Here is a 14,362-nt window from a genome sequence, read left to right as displayed (position 1 = left end):
TGGAAAGAAACTTTCTGAGAAACTGCTGAGTGTTCTGTTAATTCATCTCACAGAGTAACATCTGTATTTCGCGGATCTCTTTGCTACCCTTATTTCTGTGGAATCTGAGAACAGATATTTCGGATCCCTTTGAAGACTATAGGGCCAAAAGAAATATCCTCCGATAACAAAGAGAAAGAAGCTTTCTGAGAAACTTCTTTGTGTTCTGTGAAATCATCTCACAGAGTTACAGCTTTCCCCTCAAGAAGGCTTTCGCTAAGACAGTTCTTGTGGAATTGGCAAAGTGATATTTGGAAGCCCATAGAGGGCAATGGTGAAAAAGGAAATATCCTCAGATGAAATCTGGAAAGAAGCTTTCTGAGAAACTGCTGAGTGTTCTGTTAATTCATCTCACAGAGTTACATCTGTATATCGTGGATCTCTTTGCTAGCCTTATTTCTGTGGAATCTGAGAACAGATATTTCGGATCCCTTTGAAGACTATAGGGCGAAAGGAAATATCCTCCGATAACAAAGAGAAAGAAGCTTTCTGAGAAACGTCTTCGTGTTCTGTGAAATCATCTCAGAGTTACAGCTTTCCCCTCAAGAAGCCTCTCGCAGAGACAGTTCTTGTGGAATTGGCAAAGTGATATTTGGAAGCCCATATTAGGCTTTGGTGAAAAAGGAAATATCATCAGATGAAATCTGGAAAGAAGCTCTCTGAGAAACTGCTGCGTGTTCTGTTAATTCATCTCACAGAGTTACATCTGTATGTCGTGTATCTCTTTGCTAGCCTTATTTCTGTGGAGTCTCAGAACAGATATTTCGGATTCCTTTGAAGACTATAGGGCCAAAGGAAATATCCTCCGATAACAAAGAGAAAGAAGCTTTCTGAGACACTGCTGAGTGTTCTGTTAATTCATCTCACAGAGTTACATCTGTATTTCGTGCATCTCTTTGGTAGCCTTATTTCTGTGGAATCTGAAAACAGATATTTCGGATCCGTTTGAAGACTATAGGGCCAAAGGAAATATCCTCCGATAACAACGAGAAAGAAGCTTTCTGAGAAACTTCTTGGTGTTCTTTGAAATCATCTCACAGAGTTACAGCTTTCCGCTCAAGAAGCCTTTCGCTAAGACAGTTCTTGTGGAATTGGCAAAGTGATATTTGGAAGCCCATAGAGGACTATGTTGAAAAAGGAAATCTCCACAGATGAAATCTGGAAAGAAGCTTTCTGAGAAACTGCTGTGTGTTCTGTTAATTCATCTCACAGAGTTACATCTGTATTTCGTGCATCTCTTTGCAAGCCTTATTTCTGTGGAATCTGAGAACAGATATTTCGGATCCCTTTGAAGACTACAGGGCCAAAGGAAATATCCTCCGATAACAAAGAGAAAGAAGCTTTCTGAGAAACTTCTTTGTGTTCTGTGAAATCATCTCACAGAGTTACAGCTTTCCCCTCAAGAAGCCTTTCGCTAAGACAGTTCTTGTGGAATTGGCAAAGTGATATTTGGAAGCCCTTAGAGGGCTATGATGAAAAAGGAAATATCCTCAGATGAAATCTGGAAAGAAGCTTTCTGAGAAACTACTGAGTGTTCTGTTAATTCATCTCACAGAGTTACATCTGTATGTCGTGGATCTCTTTGCTAGCCTTATTTCTGTGGAATCTGAGAACAGATATTTCGGATCCCTTTGAAGACTATAGGGCCAAAGGAAATATCCTCCGATAACAAAGAGAAAGAAGCTTTCTGAGAAACCTCTTTGTGTTCTGTTAAATCATCTCACCGAGTTACAGCTTTCCCCTAAATAAGACTTTCGCTAAGACACTTCTTGTGGAATTGGCAAAGTGATATTTGGAAGCACATAGAGGGCTATGATGAAAAATGAAATATCCTCACATGAAATCTGGAAAGAAGTTCAATGAGAAACTGCTGAGTGTTCTGTTAATTCATCTCACAGAGTTACATCTGTATTTCGTGGATCTGTTTGCTATCCTTATTTCTGTGGAATCTGAGAACAGATATTTCGGATCCTTTTGAAGACTATAGGGCCAAAGGAAATATCCTCCGATAACAAAGAGAAAGAAGCTTTCTGAGAAACTTCTTTGTGTTCTGTGAAATCATCTCACAGCGTTACAGCTTTGCCCTCAAGAAGACTTTCGCTAAGACAGTTCTTGTGGAATTGGCAAAGTGATATTTGGAAGCCCATAGAGGGCTACGGTGAAAAAGGAAATATCCTCAGATGAAATCTGGAAAGAAGCTTTCTGAGAAACTGCTGAGTATTCTGTTAATTCATCTCACACAGTTACATCTGTATTTCGCGGATCTCTTTGCTAGCCTTATTTCTGTGGAATCTGAGAACAGATATTTTGGATCCCTTTGAAGACTATAGGGCCTAAGGAAATATCCTCCGATAACAAAGAGAAAGAAGCTTTCTCAGAAACTTCTTTGTGTTCTGTGGAATCATCTCACAGAGTTACAGCTTTTCGCTCAAGAAGCCTTTCGCTAAGACAGTCCTTGTGGAATTGGCAAAGTGATATTTGGAAGCCCATAGAGGGCTATGGTGAAAATGGAATATCCTCAGATGAAATCTGGAAAGAAGCTTTCTGAGAAACTGCTGAGTGTTCTGTTAATTCATCTCACAGAGTTACATCTGTATTTCGCGGATCTCTTTGCTAGCCTTATTTCTGTGGAATCTGAGAACAGATATTTCGGATCACTTTGAAGACTATAGGGCCAAAAAATATCCTCCGATAACAAAGAGAAAGAAGCTTTCTGAGAAACTTCTTTGTGTTCTGTGAAATCATCTCACAGAGTTACAGCTTTCCCCTCAAGAAGCCTTTCGCTAAGACAGTTCTTGTGGAATTGGCAAAGTGATATTTGGAAGCCCATAGAGGGCTATGGTGAAAAAGGAAATATCCTTAGATGAAATCTGGAAAGAAGCTTTCTGAGAAACTGCTGAGTGTTCTGTTAATTCATCTCACAGAGTTACATCTGTATATCGTGGATCTCTTTGCTAGCCTTATTTCTGTGGAATCTGAGAACAGATATTTCGGATCCCTTTGAAGACTACAGGGCCAAAGGAAATATCCTCCGATAACAAAGAGAAAGAAGCTTTCTGAGAAACGTCTTCGTGTTCTGTGAAATCATCACAGAGTTACAGCTTTCCCCTCAAGAAGCCTCTCGCTAAGACAGTTCTTGTGAAATTGGCAAAGTGATATTTGGAAGCCCATATTGGGCTATGGTGAAAAAGTAAATATCCTCAGATGAAATCTGGAAAGAAGCTCTCTGAGAAACTGCTGCGTGTTCTGTTAATTCATCTCACAGAGTTACATCTGTATGTCGTGGATCTCTTTGCTAGCCTTATTTCTGTGGAATCTCAGAACAGATATTTCGGATCCCTTTGAAGACTATAGGGCCAAAGGAAATATCCTCCGATAACAAAGAGAAAGAAGCTTTCTGAGAAACTTCTTTGTGTTCTGTGAAATCATCTCACAGAGTTACAGCATTCCCCTCAAGAAGCCTTTCGCTAAGACAGTTCTTGTGGAATTAGCAAAGTGATATTTGGTAGCCCATAGAGGGCTATGGTGAAAAAGGAAATATCCTCAGATGAAATCTGGAAAGAAGCTTTCTGAGAAACTGCTGAGTGTTCTGTTAATTCATCTCACAGAGTTACATCTGTATTTCGTGGATCTCTTTGCTAGCCTTATTTCTGTGGAATCTGAGAACAGATATTTCGGATCCCTTTTGAAGACTATAGGGCCAAAGGAAATATCCTCCGATAACAAAGAGAAAGAAGCTTTCTGAGAAACGTCTTTGTGTTCTGTGAAATCACCTCACTGAGTTACAGCTTTCCCCTCAAGAAGCCTCTCGCCAAGACATTTCTTGTGGAATTGGCAAAGTGATATTTGGAAGCCCATAGAGGCTATGGTGAAAAATGAAATATCCTCTGAAGAAATCTGGAAAGAAGCTCTCTGAGAAACTGCTGAGTGTTCTGTTAATTCATCTCACAGAGTTACATCAGTATTTCGTGGATCTCTTTGCTAGCCTTATTTCTGTGGAATCTGAGAACAGATATTTCGGATCCCTTTGAGGAATATAGGGCCAAAGGAAATATCCTCCGATAACAAAGAGAAAGAAGCTTTCTGAGAAACTTCTTTGTGTTCTGTGAAATCATCTCACAGAGTTCCAGCATTCCCCTAAAGAAGCCTTTCGCTAAGACAGTTCTTGTGGAATTGGCAAAGTGATATTTGGAAGCCCATAGAGGGCTATGGTGAAAAAGGAAATATCCTCAGATGAAATCTGGAAAGAAGCTTTCTGAGAAACTGCTGAGTGTTCTGTTAATTCATCTCACAGAGTTACTTCTGTATTTCATGGATCTCTTTGCTATCCTTATTTCTGTGGAATCTGAGAACAGATATTTCGGATCCCTTTGAAGACTATAGGGCCAAAGGAAATATCCTCCGATAACAAAGAGAAAGAAGCTTTCTGAGAAACTTCTTTGTGTTCTGTGAAATCATCTCACAGAGTTACAGCTTTCCCCTCAGGAAGCCTTTCGCTAAGACAGTTCTTGTGGAATTGGCAATGTGATATTTGGAAGCCCATAGAGGGCTATGGTGAAAAAGGAAATATCCTCAGATGAAATCTGGAAAGAAGCTTTCTGAGAAACTGCTGAGTGTTCTGTTAATTCATCTCACAGAGTTACATCTGTATTTCGTGGATCTCTTTGCTAGCCTTATTTCTGTGGAATCTTAGAACAGATATTTCGGATCCCTTTGAAGACTATAGGGCCAAAGGAAATATCCTCCGATAAGAAAGAGAAAGAAGCTTTCTGAGAAACTTCCTTGTGTTCTGCGAAATCATCTCACAGAGTTACAGCTTTCCCCTCAAGAAGCCTTTCGCTAAGACAGTTCTTGTGGAATTGGCAAAGTGATATTTGGAAGCCCATAGAGGGCTATGGTGAAAAAGGAATATCCTCAGATGAAATCTGGAAAGAAACTTTCTGAGAAACTGCTGAGTGTTCTGTTAATTCATCTCACAGAGTAACATCTGTATTTCGCGGATCTCTTTGCTAGCCTTATTTCTGTGGAATCTGAGAACAGATATTTCGGATCCCTTTGAAGACTATAGGGCCAAAAGAAATATCCTCCGATAACAAAGAGAAAGAAGCTTTCTGAGAAACTTCTTTGTGTTCTGTGAAATCATCTCACAGAGTTACAGCTTTCCCCTCAAGAAGCCTTTCGCTAAGACAGTTCTTGTGGAATTGGCAAAGTGATATTTGGAAGCCCATAGAGGGCAATGGTGAAAAAGGAAATATCCTCAGATGAAATCTGGAAAGAAGCTTTCTGAGAAACTGCTGAGTGTTCTGTTAATTCATCTCACAGAGTTACATCTGTATATCGTGGATCTCTTTGCTAGCCTTATTTCTGTGGAATCTGAGAACAGATATTTCGGATCCCTTTGAAGACTATAGGGCGAAAGGAAATATCCTCCGATAACAAAGAGAAAGAAGCTTTCTGAGAAACGTCTTCGTGTTCTGTGAAATCATCTCAGAGTTACAGCTTTCCCCTCAAGAAGCCTCTCGCAGAGACAGTTCTTGTGGAATTGGCAAAGTGATATTTGGAAGCCCATATTGGGCTATGGTGAAAAAGGAAATATCATCAGATGAAATCTGGAAAGAAGCTCTCTGAGAAACTGCTGCGTGTTCTGTTAATTCATCTCACAGAGTTACATCTGTATGTCGTGCATCTCTTTGCTAGCCTTATTTCTGTGGAGTCTCAGAACAGATATTTCGGATTCCTTTGAAGACTATAGGGCCAAAGGAAATATCCTCCGATAACAAAGAGAAAGAAGCTTTCTGAGACACTGCTGAGTGTTCTGTTAATTCATCTCACAGAGTTACATCTGTATTTCGTGCATCTCTTTGGTAGCCTTATTTCTGTGGAATCTGAAAACAGATATTTCGGATCCCTTTGAAGACTATAGGGCCAAAGGAAATATCCTCCGATAACAACGAGAAAGAAGCTTTCTGAGAAACTTCTTGGTGTTCTTTGAAATCATCTCACAGAGTTACAGCTTTCCCCGCAAGAAGCCTTTCGCTAAGACAGTTCTTGTGGAATTGGCAAAGTGATATTTGGAAGCCCATAGAGGACTATGTTGAAAAAGGAAATCTCCACAGATGAAATCTGGAAAGAAGCTTTCTGAGAAACTGCTGTGTGTTCTGTTAATTCATCTCACAGAGTTACATCTGTATTTCGTGCATCTCTTTGCAAGCCTTATTTCTGTGGAATCTGAGAACAGATATTTCGGATCCCTTTGAAGACTACAGGGCCAAAGGAAATATCCTCCGATAACAAAGAGAAAGAAGCTTTCTGAGAAACTTCTTTGTGTTCTGTGAAATCATCTCACAGAGTTACAGCTTTCCCCTCAAGAAGCCTTTCGCTAAGACAGTTCTTGTGGAATTGGCAAAGTGATATTTGGAAGCCCTTAGAGGGCTATGGTGAAAAAGGAAATATCCTCAGATGAAATCTGGAAAGAAGCTTTCTGAGAAACTACTGAGTGTTCTGTTAATTCATCTCACAGAGTTACATCTGTATGTCGTGGATCTCTTTGCTAGCCTTATTTCTGTGGAATCTGAGAACAGATATTTCGGATCCCTTTGAAGACTATAGGGCCAAAGGAAATATCCTCCGATAACAAAGAGAAAGAAGCTTTCTGAGAAACCTCTTTGTGTTCTGTTAAATCATCTCACCGAGTTACAGCTTTCCCCTAAATAAGACTTTCGCTAAGACACTTCTTGAGGAATTGGCAAAGTGATATTTGGAAGCCCATAGAGGGCTATGATGAAAAATGAAATATCCTCACATGAAATCTGGAAAGAAGTTCAATGAGAAACTGCTGAGTGTTCTGTTAATTCATCTCACAGAGTTACATCTGTATTTCGTGGATCTGTTTGCTATCCTTATTTCTGTGGAATCTGAGAACAGATATTTCGGATCCTTTTGAAGACTATAGGGCCAAAGGAAATATCCTCCGATAACAAAGAGAAAGAAGCTTTCTGAGAAACTTCTTTGTGTTCTGTGAAATCATCTCACAGCGTTACAGCTTTGCCCTCAAGAAGACTTTCGCTAAGACAGTTCTTGTGGAATTGGCAAAGTGATATTTGGAAGCCCATAGAGGGCTATGGTGAAAAAGGAAATATCCTCAGATGAAATCTGGAAAGAAGATTTCTGAGAAACTGCTGAGTGATCTGTTATTTCATCTCACAGAGTTACATCTGTATTTCGTGCATCTCTTTGCAAGCCTTATTTCTGTGGAATCTGAGAACAGATATTTCGGATCCCATTGAAGACTACAGGGCCAAAGGAAATATCCTCCGATAACAAAGAGAAAGAAGCTTTCTGAGAAACTTCTTTGTGTTCTGTGAAATCATCTCACAGAGTTACAGCTTTCCCCTCAAGAAGCCTTTCGCTAAGACAGTTCTTGTGGAATTGGCAAAGTGATATTTGGAAGCCCTTAGAGGGCTATGGTGAAAAAGGAAATATCCTCAGATGAAATCTGGAAAGAAGCTTTCTGAGAAACTACTGAGTGTTCTGTTAATTCATCTCACAGAGTTACATCTGTATGTCGTGGATCTCTTTGCTAGCCTTATTTCTGTGGAATCTGAGAACAGATATTTCGGATCCCTTTGAAGACTATAGGGCCAAAGGAAATATCCTCCGATAACAAAGAGAAAGAAGCTTTCTGAGAAACCTCTTTGTGTTCTGTTAAATCATCTCACCGAGTTACAGCTTTCCCCTAAATAAGACTTTCGCTAAGACACTTCTTGTGGAATTGGCAAAGTGATATTTGGAAGCCCATAGAGGGCTATGATGAAAAATGAAATATCCTCACATGAAATCTGGAAAGAAGTTCAATGAGAAACTGCTGAGTGTTCTGTTAATTCATCTCACAGAGTTACATCTGTATTTCGTGGATCTGTTTGCTATCCTTATTTCTGTGGAATCTGAGAACAGATATTTCGGATCCTTTTGAAGACTATAGGGCCAAAGGAAATATCCTCCGATAACAAAGAGAAAGAAGCTTTCTGAGAAACTTCTTTGTGTTCTGTGAAATCATCTCACAGCGTTACAGCTTTGCCCTCAAGAAGACTTTCGCTAAGACAGTTCTTGTGGAATTGGCAAAGTGATATTTGGAAGCCCATAGAGGGCTATGGTGAAAAAGGAAATATCCTCAGATGAAATCTGGAAAGAAGATTTCTGAGAAACTGCTGAGTGATCTGTTATTTCATCTCACAGAGTTACATCTGTATTTCGTGGATCTCTTTGCTAGCCTTATTTCTGTGGAATCTGAGAACAGATATTTCGGATCCCTTTGAAGACTATAGGGCCAAAGGAAATATCCTCCGAAAACAAAGAGAAAGAAGCTTTCAGAGAAACTTCTTTGTGTTCCTTGAAATCATCTCACAGAGTTACAGCTTTCCCCTCAAGAAGCCTTTCGCTAAGACAGTTCTTGTGGAATTGGCAAAGTGATATTTGGAAGCCCATTGAGGGCTATGGTGAAAAAGGAAATATCCTCAGATGAAATCTGGAAAGAAGCTTTCTGAGAAACTGCTGAGCGTTCTATTAATTCATCTCACAGAGTTACATCTGTGTTTCGTGGATCTCTTTGCTAGCCTTATTTCTGTGGAATCTGAGAACAGATATTTCGGATCCCTTTGAAGACTATAGGGCCAAAGGAAATATCCTCCGATAACAAAGAGAAAGAAGCTTTCTGAGAAACTTCTTTGTGTTCTGTGGAATCATCTCACAGAGTTACAGCTTTCCCCTCAAGAAGCCTTTCGCTAAGACAGTTCTTGTGGAATTGGCAAAGTGATATTTGGAAGCCCATTGAGGGCTATGGTGAAAAAGGAAATATCCTCAGATGAAATCTGGAAAGAAGCTTTCTGAGAAACTGCTGAGCGTTGTATTAATTCATCTCACAGAGTTACATCTGTGTTTCGTGGATCTCTTTGCTAGCCTTATTTCTGTGGAATCTGAGAACAGATATTTCGGATCCCTTTGAAGACTATAGGGCCAAAGGAAATATCCTCCGATAACAAAGAGAAAGAAGCTTTCTGAGAAACTTCTTTGTGTTCTGTGAAATCATCTCACAGAGTTACAGCTTTCCCCTCAGGAAGCCTTTCGCTAAGACAGTTCTTGTGGAATTGGCAATGTGATATTTGGAAGCCCATAGAGGGCTATGGTGAAAAAGGAAATATCCTCAGATGAAATCTGGAAAGAAGCTTTCTGAGAAACTGCTGAGTGTTCTGTTAATTCATCTCACAGAGTTACATCTGTATTTCGTGGATCTCTTTGCTAGCCTTATTTCTGTGGAATCTTAGAACAGATATTTCGGATCCCTTTGAAGACTATAGGGCCAAAGGAAATATCCTCCGATAAGAAAGAGAAAGAAGCTTTCTGAGAAACTTCCTTGTGTTCTGCGAAATCATCTCACAGAGTTACAGCTTTCCCCTCAAGAAGCCTTTCGCTAAGACAGTTCTTGTGGAATTGGCAAAGTGATATTTGGAAGCCCATAGAGGGCTATGGTGAAAAAGGAATATCCTCAGATGAAATCTGGAAAGAAACTTTCTGAGAAACTGCTGAGTGTTCTGTTAATTCATCTCACAGAGTAACATCTGTATTTCACGGATCTCTTTGCTAGCATTATTTCTGTGGAATCTGAGAACAGATATTTCGGATCCCTTTGAAGACTATAGGGCCAAAAGAAATATCCTCCGATAACAAAGAGAAAGAAGCTTTCTGAGAAACTTCTTTGTGTTCTGTGAAATCATCTCACAGAGTTACAGCTTTCCCCTCAAGAAGCCTTTCGCTAAGACAGTTCTTGTGGAATTGGCAAAGTGATATTTGGAAGCCCATAGAGGGCAATGGTGAAAAAGGAAATATCCTCAGATGAAATCTGGAAAGAAGCTTTCTGAGAAACTGCTGAGTGTTCTGTTAATTCATCTCACAGAGTTACATCTGTATATCGTGGATCTCTTTGCTAGCCTTATTTCTGTGGAATTTGAGAACAGATATTTCGGATCCCTTTGAAGACTATAGGGCGAAAGGAAATATCCTCCGATAACAAAGAGAAAGAAGCTTTCTGAGAAACGTCTTCGTGTTCTGTGAAATCATCTCAGAGTTACAGCTTTCCCCTCAAGAAGCCTCTCGCAGAGACAGTTCTTGTGGAATTGGCAAAGTGATATTTGGAAGCCCATATTGGGCTATGGTGAAAAAGGAAATATCATCAGATGAAATCTGGAAAGAAGCTCTCTGAGAAACTGCTGCGTGTTCTGTTAATTCATCTCACAGAGTTACATCTGTATGTCGTGCATCTCTTTGCTAGCCTTATTTCTGTGGAGTCTCAGAACAGATATTTCGGATTCCTTTGAAGACTATAGGGCCAAAGGAAATATCCTCCGATAACAAAGAGAAAGAAGCTTTCTGAGACACTGCTGAGTGTTCTGTTAATTCATCTCACAGAGTTACATCTGTATTTCGTGCATCTCTTTGGTAGCCTTATTTCTGTGGAATCTGAAAACAGATATTTCGGATCCCTTTGAAGACTATAGGGCCAAAGGAAATATCCTCCGATAACAACGAGAAAGAAGCTTTCTGAGAAACTTCTTGGTGTTCTTTGAAATCATCTCACAGAGTTACAGCTTTCCCCGCAAGAAGCCTTTCGCTAAGACAGTTCTTGTGGAATTGGCAAAGTGATATTTGGAAGCCCATAGAGGACTATGTTGAAAAAGGAAATCTCAACAGATGAAATCTGGAAAGAAGCTTTCTGAGAAACTGCTGTGTGTTCTGTTAATTCATCTCACAGAGTTACATCTGTATTTCGTGCATCTCTTTGCAAGCCTTATTTCTGTGGAATCTGAGAACAGATATTTCGGATCCCTTTGAAGACTACAGGGCCAAAGGAAATATCCTCCGATAATAAAGAGAAAGAAGCTTTCTGAGAAACTTCTTTGTGTTCTGTGAAATCATCTCACAGAGTTACAGCTTTCCCCTCAAGAAGCCTTTCGCTAAGACAGTTCTTGTGGAATTGGCAAAGTGATATTTGGAAGCCCTTAGAGGGCTATGGTGAAAAAGGAAATATCCTCAGATGAAATCTGGAAAGAAGCTTTCTGAGAAACTACTGAGTGTTCTGTTAATTCATCTCACAGAGTTACATCTGTATGTCGTGGATCTCTTTGCTAGCCTTATTTCTGTGGAATCTGAGAACAGATATTTCGGATCCCTTTGAAGACTATAGGGCCAAAGGAAATAACCTCCGATAACAAAGAGAAAGAAGCTTTCTGAGAAACCTCTTTGTGTTCTGTTAAATCATCTCACCGAGTTACAGCTTTCCCCTAAATAAGACTTTCGCTAAGACACTTCTTGTGGAATTGGCAAAGTGATATTTGGAAGCCCATAGAGGGCTATGATGAAAAATGAAATATCCTCACATGAAATCTGGAAAGAAGTTCAATGAGAAACTGCTGAGTGTTCTGTTAATTCATCTCACAGAGTTACATCTGTATTTCGTGGATCTGTTTGCTATCCTTATTTCTGTGGAATCTGAGAACAGATATTTCGGATCCTTTTGAAGACTATAGGGCCAAAGGAAATATCCTCCGATAACAAAGAGAAAGAAGCTTTCTGAGAAACTTCTTTGTGTTCTGTGAAATCATCTCACAGCGTTACAGCTTTGCCCTCAAGAAGACTTTCGCTAAGACAGTTCTTGTGGAATTGGCAAAGTGATATTTGGAAGCCCATAGAGGGCTATGGTGAAAAAGGAAATATCCTCAGATGAAATCTGGAAAGAAGCTTTCTGAGAAACTGCTGAGTATTCTGTTAATTCATCTCACACAGTTACATCTGTATTTCGCGGATCTCTTTGCTAGCCTTATTTCTGTGGAATCTGAGAACAGATATTTCGGATCCCTTTGAAGACTATAGGGCCTAAGGAAATATCCTCCGATAACAAAGAGAAAGAAGCTTTCTCAGAAACTTCTTTGTGTTCTGTGAAATCATCTCACAGAGTTACAGCTTTTCGCTCAAGAAGCCTTTCGCTAAGACAGTCCTTGTGGAATTGGCAAAGTGATATTTGGAAGCCCATAGAGGGCTATGGTGAAAATGGAATATCCTCAGATGAAATCTGGAAAGAAGCTTTCTGAGAAACTGCTGAGTGTTCTGTTAATTCATCTCACAGAGTTACATCTGTATTTCGCGGATCTCTTTGCTAGCCTTATTTCTGTGGAATCTGAGAACAGATATTTCGGATCACTTTGAAGACTATAGGGCCAAAAAATATCCTCCGATAACAAAGAGAAAGAAGCTTTCTGAGAAACTTCTTTGTGTTCTGTGAAATCATCTCACAGAGTTACAGCTTTCCCCTCAAGAAGCCTTTCGCTAAGACAGTTCTTGTGGAATTGGCAAAGTGATATTTGGAAGCCCATAGAGGGCTATGGTGAAAAAGGAAATATCCTCAGATGAAATCTGGAAAGAAGCTTTCTGAGAAACTGCTGAGTGTTCTGTTAATTCATCTCACAGAGTTACATCTGTATATCGTGGATCTCTTTGCTAGCCTTATTTCTGTGGAATCTGAGAACAGATATTTCGGATCCCTTTGAAGACTACAGGGCCAAAGGAAATATCCTCCGATAACAAAGAGAAAGAAGCTTTCTGAGAAACGTCTTCGTGTTCTGTGAAATCATCACAGAGTTACAGCTTTCCCCTCAAGAAGCCTCTCGCTAAGACAGTTCTTGTGAAATTGGCAAAGTGATATTTGGAAGCCCATATTGGGCTATGGTGAAAAAGTAAATATCCTCAGATGAAATCTGGAAAGAAGCTCTCTGAGAAACTGCTGCGTGTTCTGTTAATTCATCTCACAGAGTTACATCTGTATGTCGTGGATCTCTTTGCTAGCCTTATTTCTGTGGAATCTCAGAACAGATATTTCGGATCCCTTTGAAGACTATAGGGCCAAAGGAAATATCCTCCGATAACAAAGAGAAAGAAGCTTTCTGAGAAACTTCTTTGTGTTCTGTGAAATCATCTCACAGAGTTACAGCTTTCCCCTCAAGAAGCCTTTCGCTAAGACAGTTCTTGTGGAATTAGCAAAGTGATATTTGGTAGCCCATAGAGGGCTATGGTGAAAAAGGAAATATCCTCAGATGAAATCTGGAAAGAAGCTTTCTGAGAAACTGCTGAGTGTTCTGTTAATTCATCTCACAGAGTTACATCTGTATTTCGTGCATCTCTTTGGTAGCCTTATTTCTGTGGAATCTGAGAACAGATATTTCGGATCCCTTTGAAGACTATAGGGTCAAGGAAATATCCTCCGATAACAAAGAGAAAGAAGCTTTCTAAGAAACTTCTTTGTGTTCTGTGAAATCATTTCACTGTGTTACAGCTTTCCTCTCAAGAAGCCTTTCGCTAAGACAATCTTGTGGAATTTGCAAAGTGATATTTGGAGGCCCATAGAGGGCTATGGTGAAAAAGGAAATATCCTCAGATGAAATCTGGAAAGAAGCTTTCTGAGAAACTGCTGAGTGTTCTGTTAATTCAACTCACAGAGTTACATCTGTATTTCGTGGATCTCTTTGCTAGCCTTATTTCTGTGGAATCTGAGAACAGATATTTGGGATCCCTTTTGAAGACTATAGGGCCAAAGGAAATATCCTCCGATAACAAAGAGAAAGAAGCTTTCTGAGAAACGTCTTTGTGTTCTGTGAAATCACCTCACTGAGTTACAGCTTTCCCCTCAAGAAGCCTCTCGCCAAGACATTTCTTGTGGAATTGGCAAAGTGATATTTGGAAGCCCATAGAGGCTATGGTGAAAAATGAAATATCCTCTGAAGAAATCTGGAAAGAAGCTCTCTGAGAAACTGCTGAGTGTTCTGTTAATTCATCTCACAGAGTTACATCAGTATTTCGTGGATCTCTTTGCTAGCCTTATTTCTGTGGAATCTGAGAACAGATATTTCGGATCCCTTTGAAGAATATAGGGCCAAAGGAAATATCCTCCGATAACAAAGAGAAAGAAGCTTTCTGAGAAACTTCTTTGTGTTCTGTGAAATCATCTCACAGAGTTACAGCATTCCCCTCAAGAAGCCTTTCGCTAAGACAGTTCTTGTGGAATTGGCAAAGTGATATTTGGAAGCCCATAGAGGGCTATGGTGAAAAAGGAAATATCCTCAGATGAAATCTGGAAAGAAGCTTTCTGAGAAACTGCTGAGTGTTCTGTTAATTCATCTCACAGAGTTACTTCTGTATGTCCTGGATCTCTTTGCTAGCCTTATTTCTGTGGAATCTGAGAACAGTTATTTCGGATCCCTTTGAAGACTATAGGGCCAAA

This window comes from Macaca mulatta, chromosome 7 (assembly GCF_049350105.2).
Source record: "Macaca mulatta isolate MMU2019108-1 chromosome 7, T2T-MMU8v2.0, whole genome shotgun sequence".
NCBI lineage: Eukaryota > Metazoa > Chordata > Mammalia > Primates > Cercopithecidae > Macaca > Macaca mulatta.
This window is presented reverse-complemented; position numbering follows the sequence as displayed.